General features: G+C 37.2%; 2 long non-coding RNA genes across 2 annotated transcripts in view; both read left to right on the top strand.

The window, feature by feature from the left end:
- Positions 1 to 25,394, top strand: part of LOC112132611 (uncharacterized) — a 90,402-nt gene that overhangs the window by 11,898 nt on the left and 53,110 nt on the right. The window lies entirely within an intron of this gene.
- LOC134761042 (uncharacterized) lies at positions 14,199 to 20,863 on the top strand. The gene is made up of 3 exons (XR_010139267.1): positions 14,199 to 14,365; positions 18,481 to 18,555; positions 20,115 to 20,863. It is a non-coding gene; the product is annotated as an uncharacterized LOC134761042 (long non-coding RNA).

Below are 25,394 nucleotides of genomic sequence, written 5' to 3'. Positions count from 1 at the left end.
GTTTGCAGAAAAAGCAAAAGCAGTAAAAACCTTCAATTAGGACGGATTAACCACATTATATGTGCGCCTGGTAATGAATGACTGAATTGGACCTTCTACAGCTGAAGCTTTGTGGCTTTGGGTGCCTGGAAGAACTAGTTTCGTTTTTAGTCCAGATACAAACAGTGCTAAGAAATATTTATGAGAAGCTGGGGTAAATATTGAAAATTATTGACTGAATCAATCTTTTCAGAGTATGAGAAACCCCTTTAAGAATTCAGAAGAATTTTTTTTAGTTCATTAATTAGTTCACCACGCTACAATCAAAATTCTCTTACTAAGCTTCAATATGACAGGCTGAGCTCTCACTGTCTGTTTGGATCATGATCCATGGATTATGGCCTCCTTAGTTCAGTTGACAACTTAAACTGTTCTAGCTCAAGAGGAGTTTTTATGGGTACTTTTAGCAGTGAGTCAAAAAGGTGCCTGCAGAGTAAATAGGACTTTAAACGACATACCTTTCAATTCATTGCCTGTTGGCAAAGTGTACAGACTCCAAGTCTATTTCATGAAAGCCTTCTATGGATCTCAGTGGACTACCTCATGCATATACTGAACCTGGGTTTGGGTCATCTCTCCCTGTTCAACAAACAGTGACAGAAAACTCTTTTCATTAATAACAATTGCGGAACATTATTATCTTGCAGATAAACTATTAACAGATTGTGAAATTAGTGACTAAAAACACTGCTTTGAAAGAAGGTGAATTTCAAACTTACGCAACCAAGCAGGACTGAGTAAATCCAGCATTAAGTCTATTTGGTGATTATTTAGAGATGTGGAATTATGATTTTGTTAAGAGAGTGAATTCATTTTGTAATGATGGGATATAGTAAACCTATATCATTAATGAACAAAATATCATCCCTCAATCTTTTTTTCTGAAGTCCTCAGGGAGAATTCCTCCTTGGTGGCCTACTTATACATTGTACATCTTTCATGACACCTCATTATCTTCCTGTACTTAATTATTTTTTTCATTTTCTCTCTTTCTCTCTAGCCAAATGCTCCTTGAGTATAAAGACCACTTTATTTATTTATTTACTTACTTATTTATTTATTTATTTATTTTGAGATGGAGTTGCCCAAGCTAGAGTGCAGTGGCACGATCTCCGCTCCCTGCCACCTCCGCATCCAGGTTCAAGCAATTCTCCCACCTCAGCCTCCCGAGTAGCTGGGATTACAGGCACATGCCACCATGCCTGGAAAATTAAGAACACCTGTTCTTAATATCTTAATATCTTTATCTATATTTCCTGGCAGATAATATTAAATAATAATGAAAGGGTGCTTGGATCATTCTTCTTTTACATCATACCATGGTTATGTGTATCTTCTTAGTCCTGATACACGTGATCTTCTTAGTCCTGATGCCTACGTAGCTATCAAGTCTATGAAAAGTTTTAAGCACACATGAGAGTGTGCCCATATGTGATGGTGGAGAGACTGCTGGAAAGCAGTGTGTTTTCTAATTCTGGGGGGCATGAGTATCTAGATTGAGGAGCAGAGAGAGGCAGGGTTTGAGAAGAAAGCAAACAGCACAGAAATTGCCTTGATGCACTGTACACACAGTGAACCACATCCTCACCTTTGTGGGAGTTGCTCTCTGAGATGTCTGGCTTTTGCTCTGACATCGGGAAGGAGGCACTCATTTTTAAAATTTCTGCTCCCAAAATATAGACTTTAGGAGTGGGGATGGAGAAGCACAATTAGACCCCTGAAAATTATTTTGTTGTTGTTATAGCATGGAAACATTTTGTCTAATGAAAAAAATTAGGAAGACATTTTAGTTTTAAAATATATAAAACTCTGTGGGGCAGAGTGCCAACACATTCATTTACAGAGCAATAAATATTTCACAGGTGTGTATAAAAGACATCTTGTAAAAAATTCTTTTTATAAACAAAATCAATCTATACTGGACTCTGCTTCTCTCCTTCTATAGAAACAGGATCAGTTCTTAATAAAAGTGTATATATACACATACATATATATGCATATACATGCAGGCATATACATGCATATGTATATGTGTGTGTATATATATATATATATAAAATCTACATAGAAAGTAGTTAAATTAACTGCAGTAGAAAACTTTAATCTGTGAATCTAATTAAGCATATTGTTTAAATGTCAATTGGAGGCCCATTTTAATGGGCAGGATAGAAGAATATTAACTAAATTGTGATAATTTATATAGCTCTCATTTCTCCTAATTTAGCTGTTGTAAGATATTTTTTCAAAAAAAATTTTCTTTTTAGCTGCACCAGTTTTCCCTTAACATAATTTCCAACGACAATATAAAATGCCATATATTTATTTATTGACAATTTTAAAGTAGTTTCTATTTTATTTTAATTTTCCTCTGAGATTATTTTAAACTTACATTTTCTTTTTTTGAATTTTTTTTCTTTTTGTAATTGTGCACCCAAAACATTTATTTTTTAGGTACTTGTGATAGACATTGCTCTCCCCTATTTCTGCTCCTTCCATGTATACACAGAATTGTGAGTTGTTGAAGTAATGGGAGACCATTTGCTTTAAGTCTGGCTTCTCTCACCATAGGAGGGTAAATATTGGTTAGTTTAAACCAGTTTCCAGTAATAGAAATGGAAATGGTCACATAATGTAACTCAGCTGATGAGACACAAAGGAAAGCCTGTTGGGAGGCACCTGGAAAAACTGTTATTACTTAATAAGACGGACAAGGGAAAGATACAGAGTTTTGTAGTCTTTTTGAGGGATGAGAATGTAATAATTGGAGCTGCTACAGCCACTTGCAATTAGGTGGAAGAGATAAGCCTGAGGGCAAAGCTGAGGAATTAGAAAGAAAAGTTGAATAGTTCCTGGGTCAATGATAAAATCCTCTGGATATGCAAGGTTATACATTGTCTAATGTTTAGAGCTATTTTGAGTAGCATCCTCTGTTGCTTTCATTGAAAGCATGTTAACAGACATCACCAATTCTAGAAACTCATGGCTCCTACTGAGAATGGGGATGTGAGTTAATACCAGAAGATGCCATTCAGTTTAGTATTCCTTATTAAATGTGCAGACTCTACCAATTAAGCTTTGTAATTTGATACATGGGATATTAGATGAAGACCAAGTTGGGCTTAGGATGAAACGCCATCATTCCAAATATCCATATTTTTGGAATTATTTTAATGTTTAAGATTATATATAGGCATATCTCAGAGATCTTGTGGATTCAGTTCCAGACCACTGCAATAAAGTAAATATCACAATAAAACAAGTCACACAAGTTTTTTGGTTTTGCAGTGCAAATAAAAATTATGTGTACATTATGCTGTAGTCTATTAAGCATTCAATAACATTATATCTAAAAAGCAATATACACACATTAATTTAAAATGCTTCATTGCTGGAAAATGCTAGCATTCATCTGAACCTTTAGTGAGCCATAATCTTTTTTGCTAATGGAGGGTCTTGCCTCAATGTTGATGGCTGCTGACTGATCAGAGTGGTGGTTGCTGAAGTTTGGGGTGGCTGCAGCAATTTTTAAAAAGAAGACAACAATGAAATTTGCTGCATTGGTTGACTCTTCCTTTCATGAAAGATTTCTCTGTAGCATATGATATTGTTTGACAGCATTTTACCCATAGCACTTTTTTCAAAATTGGAGTCAATCCTCTCAAACCTTGCTGCTTTATCAACTAAGATTTTGGAATATTCTAAATCATTTGTTGTCATTTCAATAATGTTCACAGAATCATCGGGAGTAGATTGCACCTCAAGAAAATACTTCCTTTGCCCATTCATTAGAAGCAACTACTTTATCTGTTCAAGTTTTATAATGAGATTACAGCAATTCAGTGACATCTTCAGGCTCCACATCTAATTCTAGTTCTCTTGCTATTTTTATCATGCCTGCAGTTACTTTCTCCATAGAAATATTGGACCCTTCAAAGTCATCCATGAAAATTGGAATCAACTTTGTCCAAACTCCTGTTAATGTTACTATTTTGACCTCCTCCCATGAATCACACATTTTATTAATGACATCTAAAATGGTGGATCCTTTCCAGAAGGTTTTTGATTTACTTTGCCCAGATCCACCAAGGGAATAATGACCTATGGCAGCTATAGGCTTTCAAAATGTATTTCTTAACAATAAGGCTTCAAATTACTCCTTGATCCATGGGTTACAGAATGTATATTGCATTAGTAGGGATGGAAACATTAATCTCCTTGTACATCTCCATCAGAGCTCTTGGATCACCAAGTACATTGTCAATAAACAGTAATGTTTTATAAGGAATCTTTTTTTTCTGAGCAGTAGGTCTCCATAGTGGGCTTAAAATATCCAGTAAACTATACTATAAAACAGAATTGCTCTCATCTAGGCCTTGTTTTTCAGGCAGAGTACATTTAGCATAATTCTTATGGGTTGTAGGATTTTTGGAATGATACATGGGCATTGGCTTCAACTTAAAGTTAGCACCTAAAAGTAGGGTCAACCTGTCTTTTGAAGCTTTGAAACCAGGCATTGACTTGTCTCTAGCTATGAAAGTTTTAGATGGTGTCTTCTTTCAATTTAAAGCTGTTTCATCCACATTGAAAATCTGTTATTTATTGTTGCCACCTTCATCAATTATTTTAGCTAGATCTTCTGGATAACTTGCTGAAGCTTCTACATCAGCATTCACTGCTTCACCTTGCACTTTTATGTTGTGGAGATGGCTTCTTTCCTTAAGCTTCATGAATGAATTTCTGCTAGGCTTAAGCTTTTCTTCTGCGGCTTCCTTACCTCTTTCAGCCTTGATAGAATTGAAGCGATTAGGATCTTCTTCTGGATTAGATTTGGGTTTAAGGGAATGTTGTGGCTGCTTTGATCTTTTATCCAGACCACTAAAACTTTCTCTCTACCAGCATAAAGGGCTGTTTCACTTTCTTATAATTTGTGGGTTCACTGGAGTAGCACTTTTAATTTTCTTCAAGAACTTTTTTTGCATTCACAACTTGGCTAATTGCTTGGTGTAAGAGGCCTCGCTTTTGGCCTATGTCAGCTTTTAACATGCCTTCCTCACTAAGTTTAATCTCATGGAGGTAGCAAGTAAAACAATAGTTAACAGAGGCTGGGAAGGATGTGTGTTGAGATGAGGTAGGGAGAGCGGGGGAGATGAAGAAAGGCTGGTAAATGGGTACAAATATTGAGTTAGAAGAAATAAGTTCTAATGTTTGGTAGCAGAGTAGGGTGACTATAGTTAAAAACAATGTATTGTATATTTCAAACAGCTAGATGAGAGGACTTGATGATCCCAACATACAGAAATGATAAATGCTTGGGGTGATGGGTACCCTAAATACCTTGACTTGATTCTATACACATTCTATACATGTAACAACATATCACATGTACCCCATACAAATGTACAAATGTTACGTATCAATAAAAAAATTTTAAAAAGATTATTATAGAATACTTTGTCAATTTCCTTATTATTAATAATACTTTATTTCCACTTCGTATGTCTGATTTTTCTTTTCTTCTTTTATAACATACCCCAGAGACAGATGTCTGATTTTTCAAACCCACACTTTGTTGAAATCTGCTAATATTTTCTAGTGTTTCTCATAGTGAATCTCTACAAAGAGTATATTCAACATACCTCAAAGTCAAAGAAGCTTAAGCCAAAAAGCAAGTTAGATGAATTTATTTCTACAGCAGTGACAGAGCATGGCCACCAACAGGTCTGGGTTCACAGTCTTAGACTTCAATTCTTTTTCCTTTTTTTTTCTTTTGAGGCACAGTCTCACTTTGTTGCCTAGGCTGCAGTGCAGTGGTGCAATCTCAGCTCACTGCAACGTCTGCCTCCTGAACCTCTGCCTCCTCCTCCAGCGATCCTCCCACCTTAGCCTCCTGAGTCGCTGGGACTAAAGATGCTTGCCACCATGTTCGGTTAATTTTTTGTATTTTTTAGTAGAGATGGGTTTTCCCCATGTTGCCCAGCATGGTCTTGAATTCCTAGGCTCAAGTAATCTGCCTGCCTTGGCCTCCTAAAGTGCTGGGATTACAGGTGTGAGCTACTGCTCCTGGATATATGCCACAATTCTTGTAGCAAGGTAAAATGTTCCAGGGCATAAGGTCATTTGCTCTGCTGTAGTTCCTGGGTGAGTAGCAGCTTCACTAGCAGCCTGCGGAGTCAGAGGAGGAGCAATATCCCAATAGCACGAATCCCATTACCAGAAAAGGATGGCAGAGGTTTTAAACAAGGTAACACATGTCTTCTATGTGGGGTGGGTGGGTAGGTAGTAGGAGTAAATAGTTACAGCAAAACGCAGGGTTTCCCAAACAAATTTGACCTGGAACTCTTTTCACTCAAAACATCTGTTACGATTTCTGGGGAAGTAAGTTTTTGACTTAACACTTCAGGAAATTATTCTTTTGTGTATGTAAAACATTTTAATACAGATTAATAACTTGTATCTTCATAGCAATCCTACTATTATAGATATAGCCAGCTTACCTTAGGAAACCCAGATTCAGAGAGGTTTACAGATTTACCAAGTCATGTACACTACTGGGAAAAAATTCAGTCCCAGTACCTTGTTAAAATTTGCCATGAAATGGCTTGCAGACTGTGAAGTGGTCAGTTCTGTAAGTTTAAAAATTTTTGAAAGTACTTCATCTAAGGCTTTGCACACAGCAGGATTGGTCCCATATAATGGTTTTGTCACTATTGCATTTTATAACCCATTAGTGCAATTATACAATGTGGGCCTTGGTATCAAACCATTTAGGTGAGAATTCCAGCTGTTCCTTTTGCTAGAGTTGTGCCCTTGGGCAAATTACTTTCCATCTCTGACTACCTTTCTTCATTTGGAAAATCATATCAATTGAGGTCGGGAGTTTGAGACCAGCCTGGCCAACATGGAGAAACCCTGTCTCTACAAAAAATACAAAAATTAGCCGGGCGTGGTGGGGTGCACCTGTAATTCCAGCTACTCAGGAGGCCAAGGCACGAGAATCTTGTGAACCAAGGAGGCAGAGATTGCAGTGAGCCGAGATCGCCACTGCATTCCAGTCTGGGTGATCGAGTGAGACTATGTCTAAAATAAAAAAGAAAGAAGAAAAAAAAAAGAAAGATAATGATTGTAAATTACTAAACACAGTGATGACGACATACTAATTACTCAACGTCTTAGTTATGATTTTAAGGACAATTATCACAATTGAGTCATAGTGTAGTGAAAGATTCCAGAAAGTTTTATATTAATTGTATATTTCTCTCTTAATATGTGCATTTAAATACAAAAGCTTGTTTGAAATGCATTTTTTTTTCCTGATCTGTATTTTCTGATATATTTTGGGCAAAAAAAGAGAAAGACATGAATGGAAATCAATTAACCCTAACTTGAAACAGATGTCCCTAAAATGTGCTGTATGTTCTTTCACCCATGAGCAGTTAACACATCAATTATGGAAAGGGAGAAGCATCCAAATCCAGATGTTTTGAATGTCTTTGGAATTTATACACTTTCTTAACTATGGCTAGTTGAGTTACCGTATGCTGATAACTGAAATAACTTCTTAATTGCACATCATTGTAATTTCAAAGACAGCTCTTGGCCTTTTAATAGTAACGGAGGTGATTCTGCTCAATGAGAAGCAGATGCCAACACAGAACTAAATCAGATGCAGAGCATATAGATAAAATTTTTCTGAATTATTTCATCAGAGCAGGGATTCAAACATATTTCCTTTTGCCAGTCTTACTTTATAGCTTGGTGCAGTTGATAAATCTCAAAGGAGCTTACAACTGTTCCACATGGGAACTTATTCCAAGTCAGAAAGAGGCAAATACACTGCATTATGATTTAGAGTCCGTTGCTGAAAATAGGATATTGTGGCTTAAAGAAATATTTAGACATTACTTAAGCTAACTATTATGGGATTGAAATGAAGGTCTAAATGTTATGACTGGAACTGCACTCATGTTTCCAAAGCTTTTTAACCAAGCCAGTAGCTTGCAGAACAAACTTCACTTTAGTGTAGAACACACACGCACACACACACATACATGCACACACACGCACATGCACGCATGTGTACATGCACACACCCAGGCATGCATACACGCACACAAGCACATGTGCATGCACTCACACACACTTATGCACTCACACCATGCACACACAGAAAATCAGGGCCAAATAATAGCATAATTTATATGAATATAATCTCCCAATTTTACTTCTTTCAAAACCCAATTGGTATTTCTTAGCTTATTTAATATTGATAATTCATATCTAAATAGTCAAAAACTCTGATTGCCTTTGAGAATTTGTGTCAAGAACGTGTATGCCAGATTATCTTAAATATACAGTTATACACTGCCCCAAATTCGGACTTTCCTTACTTCCCTACTTTCCTTACTTCACTACTAAACTATAATAGTAGAAAGTTTCCTTAGGGCAATTTCACTCTTAAATATGATAATTCTTGAATTTTACATGGACTTATGCAAAAAAAAAAAATCCAAAGCTTCTTATCTGTATGAAATGAGGAAGTTTGGCAGTGGATGGAGACAGCATGTGTCTTGAGGGGATGGGGAGGGTATGGGATGGTTTGGGACTATAGCTCAAAGTCTTGTGTTTCAAAGATGAACTTTCTTTAAAAGTCTTGCTTAGGCATAAGATTTTGAGAATAGTTTTTATCCAAGTCTTTAAGTATAATTGATTCTTTGGGAAAATGTTACTCGGCTGTTTCTTAAAATCGCTGACCCTCTCCCACTTATGTGAGTACTCATATCCCATTTAAAAAGCATGGAAAAGAGTCAGCGGCAGTGAGAATTGACTTCATGGAAAGTCTTTCATGACTATAAAGTAAAATCATATGCAGGACTCAACTTTTATGCAATTTTCTTGCCAATGTTATTAGGCGGTCAACATACTACCAACCTGCCCTAACAAACAAAATCTGCAGGAAGGGCTCTTGGTTATGTGTTAAAAAAAGGTGGAAGGAGGAGGGCAGTAGAGTGAGGCCACTCCTATCTGGTGTATACAGTAATACCCTCACTCCATTAGACGAACTCAGAGGTCTAAATAGATTGAGTCTTTAGTAGGAAGAATGAAGAGGATATAACTAGACCTTTGTGAGGACATCATTTTACTTTCCTCTAATATAGAGGTTGGATTGTTCTACATGTGTATTTTAAAAGATTATATAACCCACCACTTAGAAGGTACGAATAGAGCAAAAGAACATGAGGCTGTAAGGACATAGAAGCAAAAAGGTTTCTCCTAGTGGGGCCCACGCTGAAAGTTCAGGTATAGCTGTGAAGGTTTCCTCATTGTTTGGTTCAGCTCATCAATACAGCTAATGAGGATTTGGAAGCAGATTTGATTATTTCAAAAATTAGGAAGCAAAGTAGGTTTACTGTAAAAATGTCCTTTTAATTTATTTTTCCAGGACATTGCAATGTGGGAAGCAGGTGATAGGATGGGATTTTGAGTCTAATTGAGGAGAGGGAATCCTAATACAACGGGAGTCAAAAACTTTACTGTAACTCAGAGAGACGAAGACAACCAATACTCACCAGGAATTGGGAAGAGACTACTAAATACCAAGCCGAATTTAAAACTTAGCTCAATTGGATAATTCATATGATTTCTCTACATCATTAATACTGTTTCTCTAGAAAAAGAGAAAGCTTAGTTTGATCAGCTTTTCTTCCTAAATGTATCTACGGAGCAGTGTCTTCTTTCTGCCTTGTCACTACTTGTTCATTCGGCACTTTGTATGGATTTGTCACTGTGGTGGAGTGGTGCACACTCTAGTCTCTCTGACAGCTTGGTAAGAATCTAGTGGATGGATAAAGAAATGGATAACCCAGTTCATTTGCTGATGCTGCTATAGGCCCCTCGATGTCAAGTTGTAATGCTCACTTGGGCTCCATCTGGTGGTCTACTCTGTTGCGCTTTCCATAAAGCCACCTTGTCCCTGCCAAAACCATCCCATCTGCCAAAGTCCACACCCGATTCTCAACGACTTTAAGAGATGTTTTCTATACAACCTGTTTAAGTTGTATGGAAACCAAAGGTGACTAGGAAAGGTAAATCTTAAGACTTCCTTCCACCTGATAAGATCACAGATTGGTATGGATAATCAAAGGCTCAAGATTTGGAAACATTTCTGATAGTCTTGCTCTCCTGTTAATCAACATATTTTTTCTCTCCTCTTCTATCTTCCTATCTCCCCTTCTTTGTGCCATCTTCTAGGAATTTCTCCCTCTGTTCCAAACTCTTTTATCACTCTGATCTCCTCTCAAACCTTATGGAGACAGGGACATTTTCTCTACACTGGAGAAAACTCTGATACTGATCTTCCAGGCTTGGTTATTGAAATACAAAACGGTAAGAAAAACAGATTTTTAAAAAAGTTTATTGGATCATTTTTCAAGACAATGTAGTGGCTTGCAAGACACTTTTCTTACTGCATTATCTTATTTGCATATCAGCAGTGAAATATCTCTTTTCATTCCCACCGCAATAAATGGTTTCTTTTTGTAATACATTTTAGTCTTCCTTCAGCAGATGGGTAGTTTAGGTCTGTTAGTGCAAAGCTGATGAGTTCATGTATTTAGGAAGACAAATTAATATTTGTCTTGTTAATATTTCCAAGAGATCAGGTGCTATATCTAGACTTCTCTTTTCCAGCTTTGATCCAGAGAAGCAACATGTTTGATAAATGATAACAATACCAAGTCAGTACACTCCTGTTCTATTTCCTTTGTGGGTACCTAAGGAAGAAATTGCTGTGTAGGGTATCCTAGACCAATGCAGGGGAGCCTTAGTGCAATTATGAGGGCACAGTGGCATGGTCATGCATACAGAATTTGTAGGGTCATCCCAGAGGCTCTTTCATTTCCTATGTACTGTGGACATTGTGTTGAGAGCAAATGAGATAGGTGGGTTGCCATGTAGGAGGCTATTTTATGAGGTAGAAATAGTAGATGGGTCTATATACAGGAAAAGCTGAATAAAGAGGAAACTGAATCAAGAAGAAAACTGAATCAAGCAGGTAAAGAAATAGCATGTTTCACTGTAGCCAAAAAATTACAAACTTTTGTCCTGGAGGCCAGCAAGACACTTAGGTAGTAGGAAGTCAAAGACTGGACACTGGAGACCCATGGATGTCATCGAAGGCCCATTGTGAAGCCAGGTGATTGCACTCTCTTGCTAAAGACACCAAGTCTCCCAAGCCACATACTTCTTCCTCCAGATATTACATATCACTTCAGAGGTAGAAGACAAGGGAGAGATAAATTACAGTAGAAACTAAGCAATTTTTCCCCAAGACAAGGCTGAGCGTTAACTAAAGGGATTGTTTAGCAAATAGCCATATTAGACAAGGATTTAAGAGAGATTGGTCATATCACACTCTTTCTATCAGAGGAACACTAAACTCAAAAGAGGTCTCTACCTTTTTTTTTTCTTCTTGGAATGCCACTGTGATGGTAACACTTTATGAGCCTTCTTTTGACTTTGAAAATTTAAGCCATATATTAAAGATGGTGGAGCAAAAATAATAGGAGCCTAGGCCCTCAGTGACTTTCTGGGGCCACCATACCAATCCTGGAGGGCCTACTTCTGGACTTCCATTAATGAAAGAATAAAATGCCCACATTTTTAGTCACTATAGTCAGTTCTCTGTTCCTAGCAGCCAGAGTCAATTCCTAAGTGATACAGTGTGTTTTTTTCTCTGAATTTCTTCAGTTAAGAATTTATAATTTCCCCCTATACACATGTTATGTACTCAAGGCAAAGGTTATTCTTTTCAGAGATGCAAAAGAACACATTAGAAATTTTCAAAACATTACCTGAGCAATTGTGTATGGCCGAAAGTCAAAGTAAACTGCATAGTTTTTTGAAAACCTACACTTAAATGACATAGAGTATGTGTGTTCATGTGCTCACATGTGTATGTATGCTAATACAAACATGTTTCTGTTGTTTTGGTCCAATAAAGTGTAAAGAAAAGCAACACCTGGAAGATATTATGGCAATATGGTGGATACAAAGATAGAATTGCTGCATGTAGTTTATGAAAAACTGCAGAGGTATTGGCACTCTGATCAAGAGTAAATAAAGGAACTCCATGACTCTTTGTAATCTGACCATATTATAATAATATTAATTGATGTTTGGGGAAGGGTGGTACTGAAATCCCAATGCAAAAACTGTGTAGATATACTCCACCCATACTTGCCCTCTGAATCTTGGAGACAAGAGCCAAGGTAGGGCCTTCTCCCTGGTAATCTCCAGAGTGCACCCTTCACATAGTAGGGCTTGGAATAAGAAGTCCACATGAGACGGGAAACTATTTTGACACTCCACTGAAAATCTCTACACAATAAATCTAGTGCTAAAAGCTTACTTTCTTTCTGGCAGAATATATGAAAGTTTCCCTGTTTCCAAATATCCTTTTTTATACTTGAAAACTAAAAAAAAAATTACTTACCACATTATTCTGTTTCTTCTGAATAGTACATTCCATAATTTAACAAAATTACCTTTTAAAATGTAAATGTTCCTGGAAAGTGGATGAAGTGGTTATATTCTCAGGGAGCATAAATTTTGTTTGAGGAAAGTTAAAATAGATGGTAGTATTGGCAGCATGTTGGCTCATAGAAAAGTAATTTTAAGACATAAGATTTGACAAAAAGGGACAGGCCACTTTGAAAGTATTAAAGTCCTGCTTAGCAGAGGTATTTGGGAGAAACTTGTGAAATCTTTTCACTTAAGAGAGTTCTGCTTTGTTTTTTACCTTGGGTCTTACCTAGGATAACTCTATATGTCCCAGGTTGCATGTGACAGTCTCGGTTCACACCAGTTGTCCTGGAGTAATTATTTTACACTGCAAATTGTCCCAGAATGCATAATACGTTTTATGGAAAATCAATTCTTATACCATTTCTCTTCCTTTAGATAAGAAGGAAGGGGCCTCTCCTGTTCAGAAATTCAAGGTAACCCTGTGATCCTTTTATATAGGAGAGCTCACTCCTCTATCTAGGTGCTTCTGAAAAGTTGGGGTGTGTTTGTGGGAAATGGGACAATGTGTTGTCTTGGGACAAGTTTCTCCTATGCATTGAATGGTTGAAAACCTCAGAATTGAAAAAGGATACAATGCTGCCTTTCACTTGCCCCAGTGAGCTAGATCCTGGGTGAAGTGGTAGTTGAAGTGTTTTTGAAAGCTCAGGGGTAGTGATAATTATCCCTTTTCCATACCAGGTATGTCCCTATGCTTGGAGAAATTGTAATTCCAGTTTTAAAGGTCTGCCATGTGCTAATCTAAGGATTAAAGACATTTCTTTCCAATGTGTAGAAATGAGCAGGCAAAATTGATGAAAATATACACTGTAAATTCCCAGTGAAAAAGCACCTGATTGCATTAAGCTATTTTAATATTTAAATGTTGCCAACTATATGTATTTGCTGCCTGCATATATAGAAATTCTTCCTTGTCCAAAAACTCCCTTGTCCAAGAGATTTTATGTACAATGACAGTGCTAATCATCACCACTACACCTATAAGTGTGTCAGAGGACACGTAACCAGTGCAAGGTGTCTTGATTGAGTTTCCCTACAAGCAAACTCTGAATGCAAATAGTTTACTTAGGAGGTGATCTCAAGAAGTCACTAGGGAAGTGGAAAGTGATGAGTTAGAGTAAGGGAAGAAAGCCAATTAAATGTATAACTGAGCAGGCTATCTCTGTAGAAATAGTGGCTCAGTTCTGTTAGGGACCTCTGGGTAGGCTGTGTGTCATCTCAAATAAGGTGTGAGGGAACTAGGGTATTTATCTACCAATATTTTTATGGTCATATTGTGAAGCCTACTTCAAGGATGCATAAACTTCTCAGAAATTCTGGCCTACCAATGCATAAGCAGAAAGGTCTTTCATGGCCAGAAGCCTTCAAGAAGAGTCTCAGGCGTTTGAATTTAAAATCCCGTGACTCTGCACAAAGGTGACTGCAAAGTGATGCAGATAGGACATTGACAATGACTGGGGTAGAGAAGCAGGAAAATCAACTACATATGAAATATAATTTCAGGAGTGTCAACAGGATCAGTCCACACCCCATGATGGGCCCTGTAAAAACTCTTTACCATCCATTAATACTCTATTGTGATATTTTATTTTCAAGTTGAATGATAAATGGATGTATTTATTCCGTATAATTGAAGATTTTAGGTATTTAGCTTCAGATATGACTGGATCCAGAGTTTCTGATATGCCATCATGATTCTCTCACTTTCTTTTCAGGCTGTTTTCCTGTATTTGGGCTTCATACCTAGGTAGGTCATCTCCATTGGTAGAAAAATTGGCTACCAGTTTTAGCAAGTCCAGAAGAAATAAGGTATCTGTTTTATAGTAGTTCCAGAATAAGTCTAAGGAAACTCTCATTGTACTAAACTGGGTCCCTTGTACATCCCTTAACTGGTTATTTTGGCTATGAAATTTGGCTGCACTGAGTTCAGATACGTATCCCTAGAACTATGGGAGCTGAGTCAACTTTGCCTGGATCACATAGCCTGAGGCATAAGTGGAGTGCTTCATTAGAAGAAAATATGGTTGCTATTGTTAGAAGACAGAATGGATAGCAGATTAAACACACACACACACACACACACATATCCCAGAAATATACCCACATATATTGCCATTTTATCCTTTGGCTTTGATTCCTGAGAAAATTCAAGTTTTCCTAGAGATTTGTTAACTTTGTTAGTAGCTATGTGACTACTTTCTTTCTGGCTTAGCAACTAGATAATTGTGTGATAGAGAGCAATTCATTAAATAGAATGTCAAAATGGTATGCTCCCTCCCTTGGCAAATTTCAGTGGGGCCTCAAAGATTAAAGCACCAGGTATGAAATACCCCTATGTTCTAGTGGGAGGTTCTAGGCCATCTGAGTGGGGCCTTAAAATTGGATCTTCCATCTTTAGCCGAACAATACAATGTGAGCTCATTAAAAGGATCCAGTGAGCTTGTCCAAAGACATTATGGTTTTGATTATTCTCCTTCTCATTATAGAGGAGAGCAGGTGGTGCTTTCCAGATAAATCGAATGAGGCAGACTTCCATGAAACCCTTGAAGGACTTAGTTTGTGCTCCTTGCGTTGGATGAAAATGAGGAAGAGTCCCTGACTTACATCTAGAAACTGAGGCTGGAGCTACCTATGACAGAGTGATGAGACAGATTTGGAGGAAAAGAAACACTCTTGGTCATTCTCTCGGTGTGGTGCAGTGGTTCAAAGTGTAGTTTCTGTGTCTCTACTGGTTAAGTCCATATTTCACATCCACAACTCATTAACTAAGTGTTCATGGTTGTGTAACTAATTTTTCTGTGGCTTTGTAGAAATAATTCAAATGACTGTTGTGAGAATGAAATGAGTTGAAGTATGGTGAGTGCTTGACACTGGGTTTGGCACATAGTGAGTGCTAGCTTTGATTGTTATTTCTTCCTGACAAGTTAAAGTAGACATTTGCATGGCTCCCAGAAGGTAGCTGGATTTGAGTTATCTGGAAGGGGAGCCTGACTATGAAGGTCACTAGAGGAACATGGCAACACAGCTAGGAAAGTCTCTGTAGGAAACTCAGAAGCAGGGACTGAGGAAGGTGTCATACACAGTCAACTAGAGGAGACACCCTGTAGCATTGCAGTCTTCAGCAGAAGAGGACCCTGGATAATGATGGGTTTGTTTGAAAAGCCCCCAAGGACACCCTAAAAGTACAAACTTTTTGAGATCTGCTCAAGTGCACGAATAGAGAAAGGAGAACTACATGATACCAATTCCCCTTCTTTCTTTCCCCATCTTTCTTCCACATCACATAAGAAAGAAGCAGCTTTGTGACCAGGGAGGAGTACAAAAGCTAGGATGAATAATAGCATAAAACTGGAAAAAGGTGACCACTTTCCAAAACTGGCTTAGTTAGGCCTCAGCTATGAATTAGAGGAGAGACAGAAGCTTTGATATTGTTATTGTTGGAATTGTGTCCCCTTTCCCCAGATTTTGATGTTGAAGCCCTAACCACCAATGTGACTATATTTGGAGATAGGGCTTTTAGGAGGCAGTAAAGGCTGAATGAGGTCATGGAGGGGAGAGAGTGCTAATCTGATAAGTGGCCTTATAAGAAGGGGAAGAGAGAGAAAGATCTCTCCCTCTCTTTCCCCACCATCAAGAAGGTGGGCATCTGTAAGTCAGGAAGAGATAACCCATCAAGAACCAAATCAGCTGTCACTCTGATCATGGAATTCCCAGCCTCCAGAATTGTGATAAATAATTTTTAAGCCATTTAGTCTGTGGTATTTTGTTATGGCCCCCAGAGCTAACTGATACAGATATTAAACTTTTCAATGCTTGGAAAATTAGACTATTCATTCACACCATTCATTAATACCTGAGAGTAGCTGGAAAAGCCCAAGATTTTATCCCAGGGCAGGAAAGGAGTATTTGATAAAACAGACTTAAAAGGGCAATGATGAAAAGGAATGAACACACTGTCTGCATGTCCAGCTTTTCAACAATTCAGTTGTACACTTAACTTCTGTAAAGCATGCTTCGTTTCTATAGAATTATAAAGGAGTTGGATTTGATGGGACCCAGGTCTCCATTACAGCTCAAATATTTTGTTTTACATTTAATGATTCATTTTCATCTATGTGAAAGAATTTCAGGTATTTTTGTGAAAAGTTTCTGAAAATCAAATATACTAGGAAACTTCAAAAAATGAGGAGAACAGGAATACAGCAAAAAGGATCTTTTGGAGAACTAGAAGTTGCAGGCTTTCTAACCACAAACCACACTCTTCCTATGCCCAGCATTATTTCCAGTGTTAGCCATTTCATTTGAAAGGGCTTCCCTAGACTAAATAACATTTACTGAAATTCCGATGATTCCTACTGTGACAAGGAGCCTCTAGTGTTCTCAAAAATTCTTGGTAGCCTAAAACCCAATTTTAATAAGTATAAATAAAATTTTAGAGATCACACACACACGCACACACACACAATGTCTCAACTATTATGAACACAGAAGTCCAGAACTTCTCATTAATAAAAACAAGCCTCATTATTTCAAGTAGAGAGTAGCTAACTACCATGTTTTTAAAAATTGCTGTTTCTCTGAAATATGTCCAGAGGATTTCATATCCACCCTCAGGCAAATCATCCTAGTAGCTTTTCTGTAAAGATAATTATCCCTTTTCCGTACCAGATATGTCCGTGTGCTTGGAGAAATTGTAATTCCAGTTTTAAAGGACTGCCATGTGCTAATCTGAGGATTAAAGACATTCCTTTCCAATGTGTAAAAATGAGGAGGATAAATTGATGAAAATGCACACTGCAAATTCCCAGTGAAAAAGCACCTGCCTTCATGAAGCTATTTTAATATTTAAATGTTGCTAACTATATGTATTTGCTGCCTGCATACATAGAAATTCTCCCTTGTAAGCCTGCCCAAACCAAGAGCCAGGGTTGTTAAAACTTCTTTATACATTTTTTCATATAAATCTATTTCTTCTTATACAAACATTCTTCTGATGTTGGAATGATTCATAAAGCCTGAAATCCCATGGGTGTAACAGGACACCTCTCAATTATGCATCCCAGGCATGAGTAATTTCACAAGCTGAGGGAAGGAGATAAATGCATTAAAATGTTCTTGCAAAACAAATTTCAAGGAGAGAAAGAGATGAAAATGGGAGTGAATGTACAAATGGAAGATTTACCTCATTGTGCAGAAAAGAATGTTAGATCTGGTTTTGCAAAACTCTTTAATTCATAGTTCTACACAAACAACTCTGGTAACTGCACTGCCCAAAGCCTTCCTAATATGCATGTACCTACAAATGTTCAGTTTTGTCTCTGCTAACTACAAAGTATGAGAACTGTATGATAATTACATTTTACAGTGAATGATGGGTCAGAGACCCTGTGAGAAATTATGATAGGCTTTCATTCAGGATCAGTTCTATTCAGATGCAGAGTGGTTGGCCACTTCTGAACTTTGCAACTGTATCATCAGCAACTAGATATTGAGCTCCTACTGTTTGGAAAGTCATACTGTAGCTCGATGTACACTGGGTATGGCACTTGTGAGAGCCAGGGCTTAATAGCAGAAGGCAAATAACCATATAAAGCAATATCATTTGTCCTGGGTGAGAAGTCCTAAAGATGTGCAGAGGTAGACAATCAGACTGTTGAAATGACTAAAGAAGTCTTCATGGATGAGTGGACAAACTGAGCTTTAAACACAAAGTAGTATTTGAATAAGTGGAGGTGGAGAGTGTTCTGGACTGTTACATTACAGAAATGGAATCATATATACCTAGAGGCTGGAAAGTTTAAGGCATCTTTGGAGAAAATTTAGATTATTGGATTTAACCATATGAAATTGCTGTTCTTATAGGTAAGAAATGGTCAAATATCACCAAGTGCACAAGACTCAAGACTGGCATAGTAGAAGACAAAGGTGGATATATGGGTAGGTAACAGATAATGAAAAAATTGAGAATGTCGTGGCAAGGTACTTGGAGTGAGGCATTTCATTTAAACATCATCAACAACATAGCAACTAAAACCTAAAGAATCATAAATCTTAGAATCTTCTAAGTGTCTTAGGAAAAACTTAGTTTAACTTCTGATTCCTGAATTACCTTCATCATCTGTTTTTATGGCCCCACTGATAATGGGTATACAGCTAACTAAGCTGATTATCTTTTGAGTCAACTCTACTTGTTTATTTATTTAATGTTGATCCAAAGATTAGTGCTACAGGCAAGTTTAAAACTTCCAGTCCTCCCTTCAAATTTGAAGACAACAGCTTAAATTGTCCCTTTCTTATTGCTTTTATTCTTGTAACTTAATGTCAAGTCCCTCATTATTCTAGGTGGTCTGCTTTAGACAAATTCCAATTTGTGAAAGTTTCTCTGTAAGTTCAACACTAAACACAACACAACATATTAACTGGATATTGTATGGCTATTTTTCCTCCCTTCTGGACACATATTTCAATTAATACATAATAACATAATTAACTTTTCTTAGCAATTACTATACAAAGGGAAATCATATTGAGTTTACTGTCAACTAAACTTAAATGTTTCCCACCAGGCTACTAAGGCATCAGACCCATATTTTACAGTTGTGTAAATGGTTTTGTGTACCACAGTTAGAACTTTTCATTACATCCCTGTTAAATAACATCTGGGTATAATTAGTCTCTTGTTTTAATCTGTTGATATTGCTATTCTTTTAGTTAACATATTATCTATTACTCCCAAATTGTTTATATACAGGTTTGATCAGCATGCGCCAAATGACCTTATAATAGGCATTAATAAAATTGTTGAATAAGGCCAGAATCTGAAGTACATTCCTAGATGACTATTCAAATTCATATTAACTATTTAGAAAAAATTAGTTGTGAAATTTGCCTGACCTTACTGCAATTTGGTCAACATTTCTCAATCTTGATCATAAGTAGAGCATAATGTATTTGTCAGATATCTTGATAAAATACTGAATGCCTGTGCTTACGGCATTCTATGTCTCATAAGCTTTATCTCAACATTATTACCACAACTTTTACTTAATAAGTTGTTTCTACAATACCTTTGTAAAGCAAAAGTGAAGTAGAATATAGCGGCCATCTCTTATTATGCAGCAGGACCCTTTCAAATCAATTACCTGCTGAATTATCTCTGTATCTCAATGCAAATAATAAACAGTTGACCTTTGAACAGTGTGGGCATTCGGGGCACTGATCCCCCTTGCAGTTGAAAATTCACATATAACTTTTCAATCCCCCAAAACTTATCTACTAATAGCCTACTGTTGACCAGAAGCCTTACGATAACATGAACAGTCAGTTAACACACATTTTGTATGTTATATGTATCATATACTGTATTCTTACAATTAAGTAAACAAAAGAAAATATTATTAAGAAAATTTTATAAGAAAGAGAAAACATATTGATTATTCATTGAGTAGAAATGGATCATCATAAATATTTTTATCCTGATGTTCAATATGCTGAAGAAGATCAGGAGGGGTTGGTCTTGCTGTGTCAGCGGCGGCAGAGGCAGAAGAGGTAGAGGAGGTGGAAGGGGAGGCGGGAGTAGAAGGCACACTTGGTGTAACTTTATGCAAATACGTTTTAATTTCTGTCTGACTTTTTGCTTTTTCATTTCTCTAAAAATATTTCTATATATGTTACCAATCTTTTTCCCACCATGTGCTTTTGTTGCAATGCCTATATGATAGAAGGGTCCACGTCACAACAGAAGTCAAGAGCAGTCTTGAATAACTGAAACCCTTCTGGCCAGATTGTCTAATATCAATTTTTTTTTTGGCACTGCTTCTTCTATGTCTTCTTTCTCATTGTCCAGCACATTTGGAAGCAGTCATCTCTATCAAGTCATTTTCTGTTACTTCCTCCGGTACAGTGTCTAATAGCTCTTGAATTTCTCCAAGATCCAAATCTTGAAACCCTTCACCTCCTGTCCTCCTTTTTTAAAGACCGTTATCTACAATCTCTTTCATTATTTTCTTGATTGGCTGTCATAAGTTCTGTGAAGTCATGCATAACATCTGGACACAATTTTCTCCAGTAGGAATTTCTCATTTTTGCCTTGACAGCTTGCACAGCCTTTTCTGTGACAACAATGGCATTTTCAATGATGTAATCCTTCCACACATTGGTTATGTTCTCTCCTTTGGGGTTCTCTTCCATAGCATTGACAATCCTTTTCATATACCATGTGCAATGAGCCTTAAATGTCTTTATGACCCCCTTATCAGAAGCTGACTTAGAGATGTGTTTGGAGGCAAGTAGACCATTTTGATGCCTTTAGTGTTAAATTCATGAGGTTCTGTGACCAGGGGCATTGTTCAATATCAAAATAATTTTAATAAGGCAGCTCCTTACTGGTAATGTGCTTCTGATTTAATGTCCCTTCTGATTTCAGGGACAAAGCATTGATGGAACTGATCCAGAACAGGGGTTCTCATTAACCAGGTCGGTTTGGTGTACAACCAAAAGACTGAAAGCTGGTGTTTATTTTTTTCCTTCAGGCTCAGAGTTTAGCAGCTTTTAGATAAGGGCAGTCTTGATCATAAACTCAACTGTATTTGCAAAAATTTAGTAGAGTTAGCCTGTTTCTTCTTCTCTTAATTTCTGGTGCTCACTTCTTTTCCTTAATAATACATTTATTGTGGCTTTGTTTTTTCAGAATGGGAAACTTTTTTTTCTTTTTTTGAGACAGAGTCTCACTCTGTCACCCAGGCTGGAGTGCAGGGGTGCGATCTCAGCTCACTGTAACCTCTACCTCCTGGGTTTAAGTGATTCTCCTGCCTCAGCCTCCTTAGTAGCTGGGAATACAGGCATGTGTTACCATGCCTAGCCAATTTTTGTATTTTTAGTAGAGATGGGGTTTCATCATGTTTTCCGGGCTGGTCTTGAACTCGTGACCTCAAGTGATCCACTCACCTCAGCCTCCCAAAGTCCTGGGATTACAGGCATGAGCAACTACACCCAGCCCAGAATAGGAAACTTGTGTGTGCATTAAAAACCTGTTTAGGCAGATATTATTTCTCCTCAATTATTTTCTTAATGGTGTCTGGGAACTTGTCTGTTACCTCTAGTTCAGCAGAAGATACTTTCCTGTTATCTTGACATTTTTAAAGCCAAATCTCATTCTAAAATTATCAAACCATCCTTTGCTGGCATTAAATCCTCTAGCTCTAGAACCTATAATTTTCTTTTGCTTTAAGTTGTCATACAATGACTACTTTTTCTTGAATTATAGTAGTGTCTGTAGGTATGCCTTTCTTATATCAATCCTGAACCCACATAAAACCTGCATCTTCATTATGAGTAAAAAGATATTTTGCAAAAACCGTAAGGTTGTGTCACTTGCTGGTATAGCTGCAGTGATGGCTTTATATATTTCCCTTTCTTTTTTTGCAGTGGTCCTGACAGTGGATTCATTTATCTTGAAATGGTAGGCAACTGCAGCTGCAGACCTTAACCTATGATACATATCAAGTAATTTAACTTTTTCTTGTAATGTCATGACTAGTCTCAGCTTTTTGGAAGCACTTCCTTCCTCACCAGTGGCACTTTGTATTGGTCCCATAGTGTTATTCAAGGTTTACGGTATTGCGTGAGACACTAACACTTTAAGAACTGCAAGAGATCACCTTTTACTACAATATGCAATTTACTGGAGAGACAAACTGCTCATGCAGAGATGATTAGTGTGAAATGGTGTTTTAAGCAGATACAACACTTGAGCTCACTGCAATAGCAATGGGAGCTGGCTATGAAATTATTACAGTAATATAGTATATACTAAAGTTAACTTTATGCAGTTGTGATTTAATGCTACACCTTTACTTTGTTTATATTTTTCTCAATTGTAAATAGTTCCATGTCTAGTCTGTGTTTGTGCATAAGTTTTGATAAATTTTCACTTTTTATAATAGATTTGTATACATTTTATTATAGCAAATGATGAATAGTATGTACATATATTTTTGCATCTACCTGACCTTTTTTTTTAACTTTTTAAAAATATTCTGGACTACAGGTTTATATGTATTTTTTTTTCAACTTGTCACACGTCTTCAAAAAATCTTCCAGTATATTTATTGGAAAAAATCCACATATAGGTGGACCTGTGCAGTTCAAACGTGTGTTGCTCAAGTCAACTGTATTAAAATATGGGTCAGAAAACTTTTTATATAAAGAGCTAGATAATAAATATTTTAGACTTTGTGGGCTGTATGTTCTCCGTCCCAACTATTTAACGTGGCCATTATAGAGCAAAAGCAGTGATAGACAATACTTAAACAAGTGGGTGTGGCTGGACTCCAAGAAAACTTTATTCACAGAAAGGTACAGGCTGGATTTGGGCCATGCAATAGTTTGCTGACCCTTGTGTTAATATACTATCATTAATACATTGTCAGTTATCATATATCTATAACATCTGAAAGGATGAAGAAGTCTCTACAAGAATGGGAACTATGGATAGAAAAACTCAGGGAGGGAATTTGGAGATTAAAATCTTTCCTTGAGGAGAATTATGGTGACTATCTTCAAAAAGTCACCATGCACAGCTGAAGGCCTTTAAGGAAGAGAGACTGGATGGTAATATGCCGTAAGGGAATGCAATGGACTCAATATTTGTGTCCCCCAAAATTCATATGTTAAAATCTTAAACCCCAATATAATGATATTAGAAAATGGGGCTATTGGGATGTGATTAGGACATGAAGGGGAAGCCTCACAAATGGGATTAGTGACCTCATGAAAAATAATGAGAAAGCTTGCTATCTCTCTCCGTTCTCTACCATGTGAGGATACAATGAGAAGATGGTCATCTGCAAATGAACACTAGGGTCCTCACCAGACATGGGGTCTTCCAGCACCTTGAACTTGGAATTCCCAGCCTCCAGATCTTTGAGAAATAAGTGTTTGTTGTTTTAGCCACCTAGTCTATGGTAATTTTTTCTAGCAGCCCAACTGACTAAGACAGAGAGTGTGCCAACCAATACAGGAAATTTTACCTGTTTTGCACTGTTGCTGTGATTTGGGACAGATTTCAGTATTGAGATTATCCAAGTATAACACTCAATTCTCTAGAAATTTAATATGAAAGAAAAAAAATGGAATAGCATTCAACTACCCCATCCTGAAGTATTTTTTAACTTGGTTGGTGACAGTCAGAAGGCCTTGGTATATGTATATAAGATAGTATTTAAAGGTAATGTTTAAAACTGAACTCAGTAAACCTTGACCTATATATTCACAAAGTTGAATTATGAATATAAAAGTAAACAAATACAACTTTTTCCTTGGGGAGAGTTATTTTGTCGTATGAACTGAAAGAACTGAATGATTCTTTTGGGAAGAACACTGTTGTTCTCTACACGTATATGGAGTTCATATACCATTTTTCTTCAATCATAAAACACTATAGATTGTAAGATGCACAGCAGATTTGATAACAGCTTTTCGGAGAAGAAACCAAAGTGAACTTAACAAAATCAAAAATCCCTAGGATATTCAATATTCCCGTAAATTCTGGACTGTATCCTGACTTTAGAAATTTAAAAAGGGAAAAAGCTATATCATAGAATGGAAGAAATGTTTTATATCGTCATCTCCTCTGCCCACCCCACTCACCCCCAACTCACACACACACATACCTTGGCTTTAGGTGAAAAGTAAAATAAGCCAGAACCTTCATGAATTCTTCAGGAATAATGCAGCATAAATGAACTTCACTGCTTTGTTCCAGCTTGTCTATTCTGAGGTAAAATTTTAAATTGTTTCAAAATGGATATGATTTTTAACTGCATTCAAAATGAACTTTTATCTTGGGAGAATTTTAGATTTTTTTATTATACTTTAAGTTTTAGGGTACATGTGCACAATGTGCGGGTTAGTTACATATGTATACATGTGCCATGTTGGTGTGCTGCACCCATTAACTCGTCATTTAACATTAGATATAGCTCCTAATGCTATCCCTCCCCCCTCCCCCCACCCCACAACAGGCCCCAGTGTGTGATGTTCCCCTCCCTGTGTCCATGTGTTCTCATTGTTCAATTCCCACCTACGAGTGAGAACATGCAATGTTTGGTTTTTTGTCCTTGTGATAGTTTGCTGAGAATGATGGTATCCAGCTTCATCCATGTCCCTACAAAGGATATGAACTCATCATGTTTTATGGATGCATAGTATTCCATGGTGTGTATGTGCCACATTTTCTTAATCCAGTCTATCATTGTTGGACACTTGGGTTGGTTCCAAGTCTTTGCTATTGTGAATAGTGCCGCAATAAACATGTGTGCATGTGTCTTTATAGCAGCATGATTTATAATCCTTTGGGTATATACCCAGTAATGGGATGGCTGGGTCAAATGGTATTCCTAGTTCTAGATCCCTGAGGAATTTCCACACTGACTTCCACAATGGTTGAACTAGTTTACAGTCCCACCAACAGTGTAAAAGTGTTCCTATTTCTCCACATCCTCTCCAGCACCTGTTGTTTCCTGACTTTTTAATGATCACCATTCTAACTGGTGTGAGGTGGTATCTCATTGTGGCTTTGATTTGCATTTCTCTGATGGCCAGTGATGATGAGCATTTTCTCATGTGTCTTTTGGCTGCATAAATGTCTTCTTTTGAGAAGTGTCTGTTCATATCCTTCGCCCACTTTTTGATGGGGTTGTTTTTTTCTTGTAAATTTGTTTGAGTTCATTGTAGATTCTGGATATTAGCCGTTTGTCAGATGAGTAGACTGCAAA

Source organism: Pongo abelii, chromosome 2 (assembly GCF_028885655.2).
Source record: "Pongo abelii isolate AG06213 chromosome 2, NHGRI_mPonAbe1-v2.0_pri, whole genome shotgun sequence".
NCBI classification, from domain to species: Eukaryota; Metazoa; Chordata; class Mammalia; order Primates; family Hominidae; genus Pongo; species Pongo abelii.
Note: the sequence above shows the minus strand (reverse complement) of the source record. Positions and strands in the feature narration are given on the sequence as shown.